This window comes from Salvia miltiorrhiza, chromosome 1 (assembly GCF_028751815.1).
Source record: "Salvia miltiorrhiza cultivar Shanhuang (shh) chromosome 1, IMPLAD_Smil_shh, whole genome shotgun sequence".
NCBI classification, from domain to species: domain Eukaryota; kingdom Viridiplantae; phylum Streptophyta; class Magnoliopsida; order Lamiales; family Lamiaceae; genus Salvia; species Salvia miltiorrhiza.
The window spans coordinates 61,186,336-61,198,162 of NC_080387.1; the positions used below are offsets into that span (position 1 = coordinate 61,186,336).

The window sequence follows — 11,827 nt, forward strand, 5'->3', positions numbered from 1 at the left end:
CATGAAGTTTTTGAGATCAATTGGTATGAGAGTTTATGATGATTGAGTTGGTTGTTATGAATTTTTAAAGATGACACAAAAACAGCAAAACTTTCTAGAAAACAACTTGATTATATTTGTTTTGATGGATGATACGATATGACTAAATGGTGTGAGTTGTGAGAGTTATGATTAACGCACATAAATGTTGGTATCTGACACTCGAACAATTGGTGTCGGGTATAAATGATAGTTTACTGATAAAGAGTTTTGATGATTTTGAATTGTTTGGTTTGCGTTGAAAAGATGTCAAGATGTTAAGTTTTGAGTCGAGAGACGAGTTCACGTAGTGAGATTCACGCGTTGAAATCTCGTGGCTGACATTATATATGAATAGGTCATGCCGAAATTTTTAGTGAAATTAGAATTTGAGCATAGTCAATTCTTGTTGACCCGTGACTCAAATACATGCCTAATGGAAAGTTTAACTTTCTAATCGGTTAATTAGACGAGATGAGAGCGAATAGATCTGCTAAGAAAGTGGACTTTTCGATGTGTTAAATATTTCTTTTAATTGAAGCGCTGCTAATTATAACATAAGGATGTTATAATTAATGAGTAATGACGAGAGATAATAATTGTAATATTGATTAACAATCAAGAGAGATGAACATTAGAGATACTAATGTTTCATAAAAGAGATTAGATTATTAATCGAGGTTTCTTTTATAACTTCTCACCAATTCTTCATAACGATGAAGGTCCTGTTGGGAAGTAACGACTTGAGGGAGAGAGTGACGTTACTCATTGATACAGAGACACAACGAGGTGGGCATTACTTTTACTATACGTATATAGAGATCCCCTGCGTGTCGTAGGCCTCTTATACGAATGAATGCATGAGATGATTTAACTGTTAATTTCAGTTTTATATATCTATCAAACGAATTTAATGTTACATTTAAACAAGATATTTCATTACAAAATCATTGAACTGAAAATTATTTCAATTGTTGTCTTGCCATAAATGTTTAAATTTTAGTATGATATCTATCTGCTTTGGCTTTGCCAATGATGCAATCGAATTCGGGTCCTGAGCAGTTGATAGCTATCCTGCCAGGACTAGTGTACACCAGTGACCGTGAGTCATCTAGCGGGTTGGCCGGTCAAGTGACCGTGAGAGGTGGCCACCTCTCCGGCACAAAGTTCCAGATATGATAGATTACAAAAGAACTTAGTCTGATCAGACGAACTTTAAGAATCACAAATGAACTTAGTAAGCTTAGGCCTTTTTAGCGAAAAACTCCCTTGCTGTACTGATTATCATGGCATGACAATTTATAGTTTTGAAGCATGTATTTTTATACCTAGGCATACGTGCCCACTGAGTGCTTTTGTACTCAGCCCTGCATATGTTTTCTAAATGTGCAGGTTGAACTGATGTGATGATGGTGCTGCAATGAGCGGAGTCTCCAGGGTTGTTAATAAATAGTTAACCTGTCTAGAATATGTCTTCATACATATGTCTAGCTACTTTCCGCTGCAAGATGTTGTTGATGTTATAGTATGTTATGTCATACTTTGAGTCTTAAGAGAATGGTTTCATACGATGTATAACTTGATTAATGATATTAATTAAGTTTTATGCTGTCTTTCATAGACTGTTTTCAATTGAGTATTAATGAAAAAAAAAAATACGAGTTTTATTAAGATGAGTAAGTTTTACGGCTATAAATGACGCCCCTTTTCTTCCCCTTCTTCTTTAACCCCATCCCTAGTCGTGGATCACTCGGCCTAACTATCCCTAGTTAGGGCGGGCTGTGACAGAGTGGTATCAGAGCGAAGGAAAGCTCTGAATTAGAAGTCTTGAGTTTAGTCTAGAATGAGTCACTAGACTAATAGTTATTAACAACCGTGAGCTCAGCGCACCATCACACCAGGCTCAACGAGGTGTGTAAAATTTCAAAGTTTATTTGACGTTAAATTTTGAAGAGCATGATGTTGAGGTTATATGATGAGTTATGATGTTACACTTTAAAGGTGCATAGTTTGAGTTTGAGGATGACAACATGATTAATAATGAGTTATTATGTTGTAAGAGCATATGTTGATGTTACATGATGAATCATGAGAGCGTTTATATCATATGATGTTATATGATTGAGGATGCATAATTATGAGTTATGATGTGATGTAATTGAGATGTTTTATGATGAGAATTGTTTGAGCAGTTGTGATAAGTCACAATGATTTAGATGAAGGAATCTAATGTCATTGTTAAGAGAGATTTTCTACTAAGTAGAAGGATGAAATGAGAACTTAGAGCTAAAGCTTGAGATAATTAGCAATTGCTTTAACTACTTGTTGGTATGAGTTATGAGTTTGAGTTATGAGCTTGAGTATAATAACATGATTAATGATGAGTTATTAGCATGCTGCAATGAGATATTGTACGATATGTTTGAGATGTTTTGTGACGTGAGTTTTGCTCACGCAACCTGAATGGTACTTGAGAAGGTATCATGAGCCATAGTATTTGGAGATGGCTTTGAGAGAGAATTGTTTGAGTTGTCTTACTGAGTCACGATGATTTAGATTAAGGGATCTAATATCATTGTTTAGAGAGATTCCCTACTAAGTAAAGACGGGACGAGATGAGAATTTAGATGTTTTGAGCTTGAGTTTTAAGATAACAGTACTACTTAGTAGGAGTTTTGCTAAGTTATGTTTTGTTTATTTCTGTTGCTGGAGCCAAGTAGAGTTAGTTCCTATAGTCACCTTTAAGTTCTCCTTATAGGTTGGCCATGACTGTTGGCACTGCACAATAGTGGACTGCTGTGAGATCGAACTTAGGGAAGATCGGATACGAGGACGAGGCGTACAATATGTGGTACAGAGATACCCTAGCAGATTTTCAAACACATGTTCATAGACTATGAAAGGATGAACGCCTTATGGTTGTTACTAGACTGGATGGCATCGTGCACCTAGTCCCCGTGCTACCAATCGAGTGGTAGGATTGAGCAAGGAAGAAAGCCACTCAATATGATGGGACATGTCGTCTTGAGCATTGGACCCACAGGAGATGGGATTTGTTACAGATACCCAGATTTTCTATGCGGATCTACTGACCGGATGCTTGTTTTCAACCAGGGACTCTAGAAGAGTGTAGTAGATATCGAGTCGATCCTTGAGTATCAGTTACCAAAGATTATAAAATGATAAACGATAATGAGGATGAGAAGTAGCCGAGGAGGGCTAGAGTTGATGAGGATGAGAAGAGAAGACGATGTAGGCTAGAGCTAAGGATGATCTTGAGAGTATGAGCGGTACACCCTCGTTTTTGATTAGTTTCAATTACATTGCGATGTATATAACTTACTTAGGAGATACTGGTACTTGAGATTTTGACATGATGATAGATAAGCATGCGAATTTAGTACCCTACTGATGTTAAATAGATGGATGTTCCTAGTGTGCTAAAGTAGCAACTAGATGAGTTAACTGGTAGCAATTACCGTAGGAGGTCCAGACCGAGACATAGTACTATTAATGGTGTCGATTTAGAAGGGACATTACGATAGATACTATGGTTTTTGTAGGGTTTAAATAACCCCTTTATGTAAGCCCTCTAAAAAGAGGCATTCTACTGATGGATATATTAGGTTGACCAGAGTGGTCTTTTTGTTAGCATTTCGTGAGTGCTTATTGCCTTACAGATGAATGTTAAGGTGACCGTGAGGGTTTCCTTAAAGTTGAGTTAGTAAATTGAACTTGAGTTTTGAGGATGCTTAGAGCGTTGGTCGAGTTGAGTTTTCCTTTTGTGATTTCAAAAATGCCTCAAAGATGTCATCAAGAGTGTGTTGTGAAGGATAGGCGGGATAATACTCCGCCACCACCACCGCAACATGAGAGGAGAGTCGAAAAATATTGAACTTTCGAAACAAGAGTCTAGAACATAGGACCCTGAGTTTAAGCTTTTAGCTTGCTGGTGTGAACTTAAGTTTTGTTATGTATAGTATGTTGAGGGTTTAGAAGACACAGAATTTCCAAGTTCGGGATAGTATATCCCGTGTGACTGGGGAGTGATTATGTTGGACCTGGCCAGTCCGCATGATCCAAATCTCAGTAGACGTGTTTTGGGTTTATAAACCCATGTGTTTCAACTTTCGGTTGAAAAGCCAGATGGGTTCTTACTCTAGGTCATTTTTGTTCGACCTGGTAGTTACTTCATTCCACCCTCTGGTCATTCATTTGAGTCTCTTGAACAATTTGTTTTGATGTCATTCTAGGGTTGAACCCTTACAACTTTTGAGTTATCCTAGTAGATTCTTTTGATGTATAAGACTAGTGAGAGGCACGTCAGAGGACTTTAACACCCGAGCAACTGGTAAACTACACCTGAGAACAATTCAAGGCTACTCTTGAGAAATATGTACCAAGGAGTACAGTAAGCAGCAAGAGGCTGACTATCGAAGTTTGATGCAAGGAAAGAAATCGGTTGTAGAGTATAACCGAGAATTCTGTGAGCTATCACGATTTGCTCATCAGAAGATGGATACTGATGATGAGATGTCTGAGTTTTATGTGCCGATTTAAGGCAGGACTTTAAGGTAGTATTGGGCAAGTTATTGGATGCATCAGTTAGAATCCTGTTTAATACAGGAGCCTCGCATTCTTTAAGTGTTTGAAGCATGTTACCTTCAAACTCGAACCAAAACGAGCTAGTCCCAAGTTGAGAGTAATCACTCCTGTAGGAAGAGCTACTACAGTTTCTCACATGATTTCTAAATTAGAGTTGTAGTTAGGATCACTAAAGATGAAAACAAGAACCTTGCACTTAATGCCTATGTGGAACGTAGACATTATTCTAAGGATGGACTGGTTAGCAGAGAACTTTGCCCCGATTGATTGTAAGAAGAGACAGATAACTTTCCAACCACCTGGGAAGGAACAGACATGTTTTCACGACATTGATAGAAAGAAGAGAATTCCAATCATTTCGGCACTTCAGGCGTCGAAATTGGTAAAGAAGAAAGGAGCACAAGCTTACCTAGTTTACTTGAATGATGAAGGAGAATCAAGTAAAAAAAAAAAACTTTGAGGATGTAGCAGTGGTAAGGGAACATAGAGATGTATTTCCCGAGGTCTTACCAGGATTGCCACCAACAAGATAGTTGGAGTTCACTATCGACCTAGAACCTAGATCAGCACCAGTGTCGAAGGCACCCTATAGAATGGCGCCTAAGGAGCTACAAGAGCTGAAGATTCAGCTACAAGAATTGCTCGAGTTAGGTTTTATTAGACATAGTGTATCCCTGTGGGGAGCACCAGTCCTTTTTGTCAAAAAGAAGGATGGCACGTTGAGAATGTGCATAGATTATCGAGAGCTGAATAAATTGACACTCAAGAACAAATATCCTTTGCCGAGGATAGATGACTTGTTTGATCAATTACGAGGAGCGCATTTTTCTTGAAAGTTGACTTGAGATCATATTACCACCAGTTCAAATTTTGACAGAATGATATACCTAAGACAGCTTTTCAAATGAGGTATGAGCACTATGAGTTCATAGTTATGCCATTCGGTTTGACGAAGGCACCAGTAGTTTTCATGGATCACATGAATTGAGTTTTCATCAATAACTGGATAAATTTGTCCTAGTTTTCAGAGATGATATTCTCATCTATTCGAAGAATGAGCAGGAGCTCCAAAACATTTGAAAACGATGTTGGAAACACTAAGAGTTGAGAAGCTTTTTGCCAAATTTACCAAGTGCGAGTTTTGGTTGAACAAAGTAACTTTACTAGGACATGTTATATCATCTGAAGGAATTAAAGTTGACCCCGTCAAGGTACAAGCTGTACATGAGTGGAGATCACCAACTACGCCTAACAAGATTCTCAACTTTTTAGGCTTAGCAGGATACTATCAGAGGTTTATTGAAGGATTTTCCACGATAGCAAGACCGATGACACAATTACTTAGAAAATAAGCTAAATACAATTGGAAAGAGGAGTGTGAAAAGAGTTTTTAAGAGCTTAAAGGAAATTGACTACAGCACCAGTGCTGATAGTCCTAGAAATGGATAAAGAGTATACCATCTACGCAGATGCGTTAGAGAGTGGGCTAGGATGTGTTTTGATGCAAGAAGAAAGAGTTATAGTCTATGCATCACGATAACTTAGACCCCACGAGATAAATTATCCAACGCATGATTTAGAGCTTGCAGCCGTTGTGCATGCCCTGAAAATTTGGAGACATCATCTCTACGGAGTTAGATGTGAGATTTTCACGAACCACAAAACTTTGAAATACTTTTTCGAGCATAAGGATATTAACATGAGACAAAGGAGATGGCTCGAATTAGTAAAGGATGTTAACTGCGACATTAATTATCACCCTGGCAAGGCCAATGTAGTAGCCGATGCATTGAGCCGAAAGGTCTCGTCAAAGTTAGGATGTCTTCTCACGAGAGAGGATGAGCTTATAAAGGACTTTGACAAGATGAGGATAGAGATGATAAAACCACCAGAGACGATAGCGAGTATTGTTGCGACGATGCCTAGTTTGAGGAAAATGGTGGTTGAAGCACAAGGAAAGATGAGACAATGAACAAGTTACGAGAAAGGATAAGAGCAGGAGATCTCAAGAGTTACAAAAAAAAAAAAAAACATCAGACAATGCTATCTTATTTGAGGGGAGAAGATGCATTCCCCGCGATGATGAACTTAAGAATACGATCATAAGTGAGACTCATGACACGCCTTACACCGCCCACTCAGGAGGCACAAAGATGTATCGGGATTTGAAAAAGAGATTTTTGTGGGACGGAATGAAACAAGACATAGCTTCGTTTGTAGAGCGATGCTTAGCTTGTCAGCAAGTGAAAGCATTACACCAACGACCCTATAGGAAGTTAAAACCGTTGGAGATTCCCGAGTGGAAATGGGATCACATAGCGATGGATTTTGTGACAGCTTTACCCAAAAGTCAAAGAGGAAATACAGCAATTTGGGTGATTGTAGATCGACTAACAAAATCTGCACATTTCATACCGATCCTAATCGCGTATGGACCAGATAAGTTAACACAATTGTACGTTCGTGAGATTATAAGATTGCATTGAGTACCGGTGTAGATCACACCTCAGAGAGAGATCCGAAAAAAAAAATCATCACGTTTTTGGATGAGTTACAGAAAGAGTTGGGTACAAGGATGAATTTTAGCATAGCAGACGATAGAAGATATGATAAGAACTACTATCCTTGATAGAGGAGTACATCGGGTGAATGTGTTGCCACTACTTGAGTTTGCCTATAAGATGTGAGACAAAGTTTCGAAATAGGAGACAAAGTTTTCTTAAAGGTTTTACCCTCAAAGGGGATGAATAGATTTGAAGTTAAAGGACAGGTTAGACCCAGAGTTATAAGTCCTTACGAGATATTGCAAAAGATAGGTTCAATAGCGTATAGGTTGACTTTGCCACTTAGCTTTGGAAATGTGCATAACGTGTTTCACGTGTCACAATTGAGAGGATATATATTTTCGACCCAAACCATGTGGTTTACTAAGAAGAAATGATCTTAGAACCAGACTTGAGTTATGAAGAGAGACCTCAGATGATGCTAGATCATAAAATTCGGCAATTGAGTAATAAGTCGATTGCATTGGATAAGGTCCAATGGAGATATGATAGTTAGAAAGAAGTGGAAAGAGAGCTTGAGGATAAGATGTGAGAGAAGTACCCGAAACATTTACAAGAGGTACAAATTTCGGGACGAAATTTATTTTAAGGGGGAGGGTATGTAATACCCGGGCTTTTGATGACGTGTTTAATTTCTTGAGTTTGAGTAATTAGGGTATAGATCCCTTGTTTGATTTACTTTGTAAAGAGATGAGGAGTTATATGAAGTTCCCTTGTTATTTTTAAGATGTTGAGATGTTCTTTCGATGATGTAAGAATGATGTGAGATTTTATATTCGTATTTGAGTTTGAGTATTTGAATAATTCGAGATAATTATTTGAATGAGAACGATGAACTCGGAAGTGAAATCTGAGTCCGTTAAAACGTTTTTGAAAATTGACTTTTTGACGATGAATAGTAAAATACTGCTATTTCGTCTTTTTGTCGACTTTCAAAATCTTACGTGCACGTCGTCGAGAAATATTCTTAGTTTTTCGATACGAGTCCAATAATGAAAGTTTTTATTTTTGGACGACGAGTGAATAGTAAATCGGGATTTCTCGATAAACGTGTAAATCTCGTTTATCAGAATTTCGAGAACGAGCTTGTATTTTCTATATTTATATAGAATTACGAGTGTAATAAAAGTGAGTAGGAGTTGAGAGGGCGAGTAACGAAGAGTATGGGTAGTTAGTCGTTAAAACGAGACGAGACGAAACGAATATTTAACGACTAAATATCTAGGCCTACCCTACCAAAACCACCCCCCAACCGCCCACTACCCTTAACTCACGCTGCACACAACACACACACACTAATTTGTGCTGCACACACACTAAACCACATTAGAAACACACACACACTTCACGTAACACCATTGTTGAGAAGCTTGAGCTTTTGACTTCCGATTTGAGTACCGAGACGAGCGCCGATCATCTTTTCGATCACGTATCTAAGTAGGTAAGATCTCTACCTACGTTTTGATGGTTTTCTTTTCGATTTTCGTCGACGTCGAAAAACGTTGATTCTCGACTTTATTTTGAAACGACGTCGGATCGTCGTGAAATTTTAGTATGTTGTTCTTGGGTAGATGTTGAGCATGTTTAATGAAGGGAGTAAGAACGGAACGAACCGTAGCTATGAAACCCATGAGGGCAGCCCCGTTTTTCACATATTAGCTTGTCTTTCGATTTTTGTTTGATCGTTTTGACTTGATATTTGTGCTTAGGGGTATGCTAGGATCGATATATATTAAATTCGTATTTTTCCAAGCACGAAAATTGTATAAGTTTTTAGAGCATGATTATTTAAATTCGTGAAGTTTGAGACGTTGCATAATGAATATTATTGCGTATATGTGTTCTACGATATCACATGAGCATGCTAATTGATTTACAATTTATGGATGATAATTGTTGAACGAAATTAAAACTGGAATTCTGTCAAAATTTTACAGCAGTTTCAAGCTTATGTTTCGATGAGTTTTCATTGCTTGATGACTCTGAAATTTTAGTATGTTTATCTATGATATGTGTATTTCGTTGCTGCAAAATTTCATGTCTTTTGGATGATGTTTGCTATTTTAAAGATATTTTGAAAAATCCTTGACAGAATCTGTCAACTATTGGTAGACTTCACAAAAACGTTTATATCTATTAATCCATGAAGGATTTTGCATCACCGTTTTTTTTAAACGAAACTAGACTTCAATACTTTTCTAAAAACATAAGATTTCGATTTTTATGACCTCTGAAACAGAGCAGTTTATTATTTCAAAAATGCCCTGTTCTGCTGTCATATTTGTCCAACAGTAAAAGTGTATGAGTTTCATTGTTTATTTGGCAGATCATATGAACGTTTTCTCTTGTGAAAATTTAACCAAATCTTCAAGGATACCTTTAGTTTTGGATGAATAAATTTGATGGAATTTTATTAAGGTTTGCCTTGGTTTCTAATGGCCTAAACAAAATTGGCAGAAACTGTCAATCTTTGACAGCCTGCACTAAAAGAGCAATATCTCCAAAAACCTTTAACCTTTTTGGTTAACTACCATTTTTAGAGTGAACTACACTTCATGAAGTTTTTGAGATCAATTGGTATGAGAGTTTATGATGATTGAGTTGGTTGTTATGAATTTTTAAAGATGACACAAAAACAGCAAAACTTTCTAGAAAACAACTTGATTATATTTGTTTTGATGGATGATACGATATGACTAAATGGTGTGAGTTGTGAGAGTTATGATTAACGCACATAAATGTTGGTATCTGACACTCGAACAATTGGTGTCGGGTATAAATGATAGTTTACTGATAAAGAGTTTTGATGATTTTGAATTGTTTGGTTTGCGTTGAAAAGATGTCAAGATGTTAAGTTTTGAGTCGAGAGACGAGTTCACGTAGTGAGATTCACGCGTTGAAATCTCGTGGCTGACATTATATATGAATAGGTCATGCCGAAATTTTTAGTGAAATTAGAATTTGAGCATAGTCAATTCTTGTTGACCCGTGACTCAAATACATGCCTAATGGAAAGTTTAACTTTCTAATCGGTTAATTAGACGAGATGAGAGCGAATAGATCTGCTAAGAAAGTGGACTTTTCGATGTGTTAAATATTTCTTTTAATTGAAGCGCTGCTAATTATAACATAAGGATGTTATAATTAATGAGTAATGACGAGAGATAATAATTGTAATATTGATTAACAATCAAGAGAGATGAACATTAGAGATACTAATGTTTCATAAAAGAGATTAGATTATTAATCGAGGTTTCTTTTATAACTTCTCACCAATTCTTCATAACGATGAAGGTCCTGTTGGGAAGTAACGACTTGAGGGAGAGAGTGACGTTACTCATTGATACAGAGACACAACGAGGTGGGCATTACTTTTACTATACGTATATAGAGATCCCCTGCGTGTCGTAGGCCTCTTATACGAATGAATGCATGAGATGATTTAACTGTTAATTTCAGTTTTATATATCTATCAAACGAATTTAATGTTACATTTAAACAAGATATTTCATTACAAAATCATTGAACTGAAAATTATTTCAATTGTTGTCTTGCCATAAATGTTTAAATTTTAGTATGATATCTATCTGCTTTGGCTTTGCCAATGATGCAATCGAATTCGGGTCCTGAGCAGTTGATAGCTATCCTGCCAGGACTAGTGTACACCAGTGACCGTGAGTCATCTAGCGGGTTGGCCGGTCAAGTGACCGTGAGAGGTGGCCACCTCTCCGGCACAAAGTTCCAGATATGATAGATTACAAAAGAACTTAGTCTGATCAGACGAACTTTAAGAATCACAAATGAACTTAGTAAGCTTGGGCCTTTTTAGCGAAAAACTCCCTTGCTGTACTGATTATCATGGCATGACAATTTATAGTTTTGAAGCATGTATTTTTATACCTAGGCATACGTGCCCACTGAGTGCTTTTGTACTCAGCCCTGCATATGTTTTCTAAATGTGCAGGTTGAACTGATGTGATGATGGTGCTGCAATGAGCGGAGTCTCCAGGGTTGTTAATAAATAGTTAACCTGTCTAGAATATGTCTTCATACATATGTCTAGCTACTTTCCGCTGCAAGATGTTGTTGATGTTATAGTATGTTATGTCATACTTTGAGTCTTAAGAGAATGGTTTCATACGATGTATAACTTGATTAATGATATTAATTAAGTTTTATGCTGTCTTTCATAGACTGTTTTCAATTGAGTATTAATGAAAAAAAAAAAATACGAGTTTTATTAAGATGAGTAAGTTTTACGGCTATAAATGACGCCCCTTTTCTTCCCCTTCTTCTTTAACCCCATCCCTAGTCGTGGATCACTCGGCCTAACTATCCCTAGTTAGGGCGGGCTGTGACAAATCATGTGGAATTGAGGTAAGAAAATCATGTTTATCAACAATTGAAATGCAATTTTAATTTGAGACAGAAAAAAATAGTGGACAATTATTATTTGATTGATCTATTGAATAGTATTGTCGCAGAAAGCTAATATAAATTATATGGATGAATTGAATTAATCTCCCACTACAAAAAACCCTCCAAATACTGAGGAAATTACCGAGGGCATGCGACTCTCGGTAATTACCGACTACGTACCGACGGCAAAAAAAGCGGGTCGGTTATAATACTATTGCCGA

General features: G+C 37.1%; 2 long non-coding RNA genes across 2 annotated transcripts; both read left to right on the forward strand.

The window, feature by feature from the left end:
- Positions 1–464: 464 nt before the first annotated feature.
- On the forward strand, positions 465–1,636 carry LOC131001188 (uncharacterized). Its single transcript, XR_009093877.1, has 2 exons — positions 465–807; positions 1,411–1,636. It is a non-coding gene; the product is annotated as an uncharacterized LOC131001188 (long non-coding RNA).
- An 8,569-nt stretch (positions 1,637–10,205) lies between these two features.
- LOC131001192 (uncharacterized) lies at positions 10,206–11,377 on the forward strand. Its single transcript, XR_009093882.1, has 2 exons — positions 10,206–10,548; positions 11,152–11,377. It is a non-coding gene; the product is annotated as an uncharacterized LOC131001192 (long non-coding RNA).
- Positions 11,378–11,827: the final 450 nt, after the last annotated feature.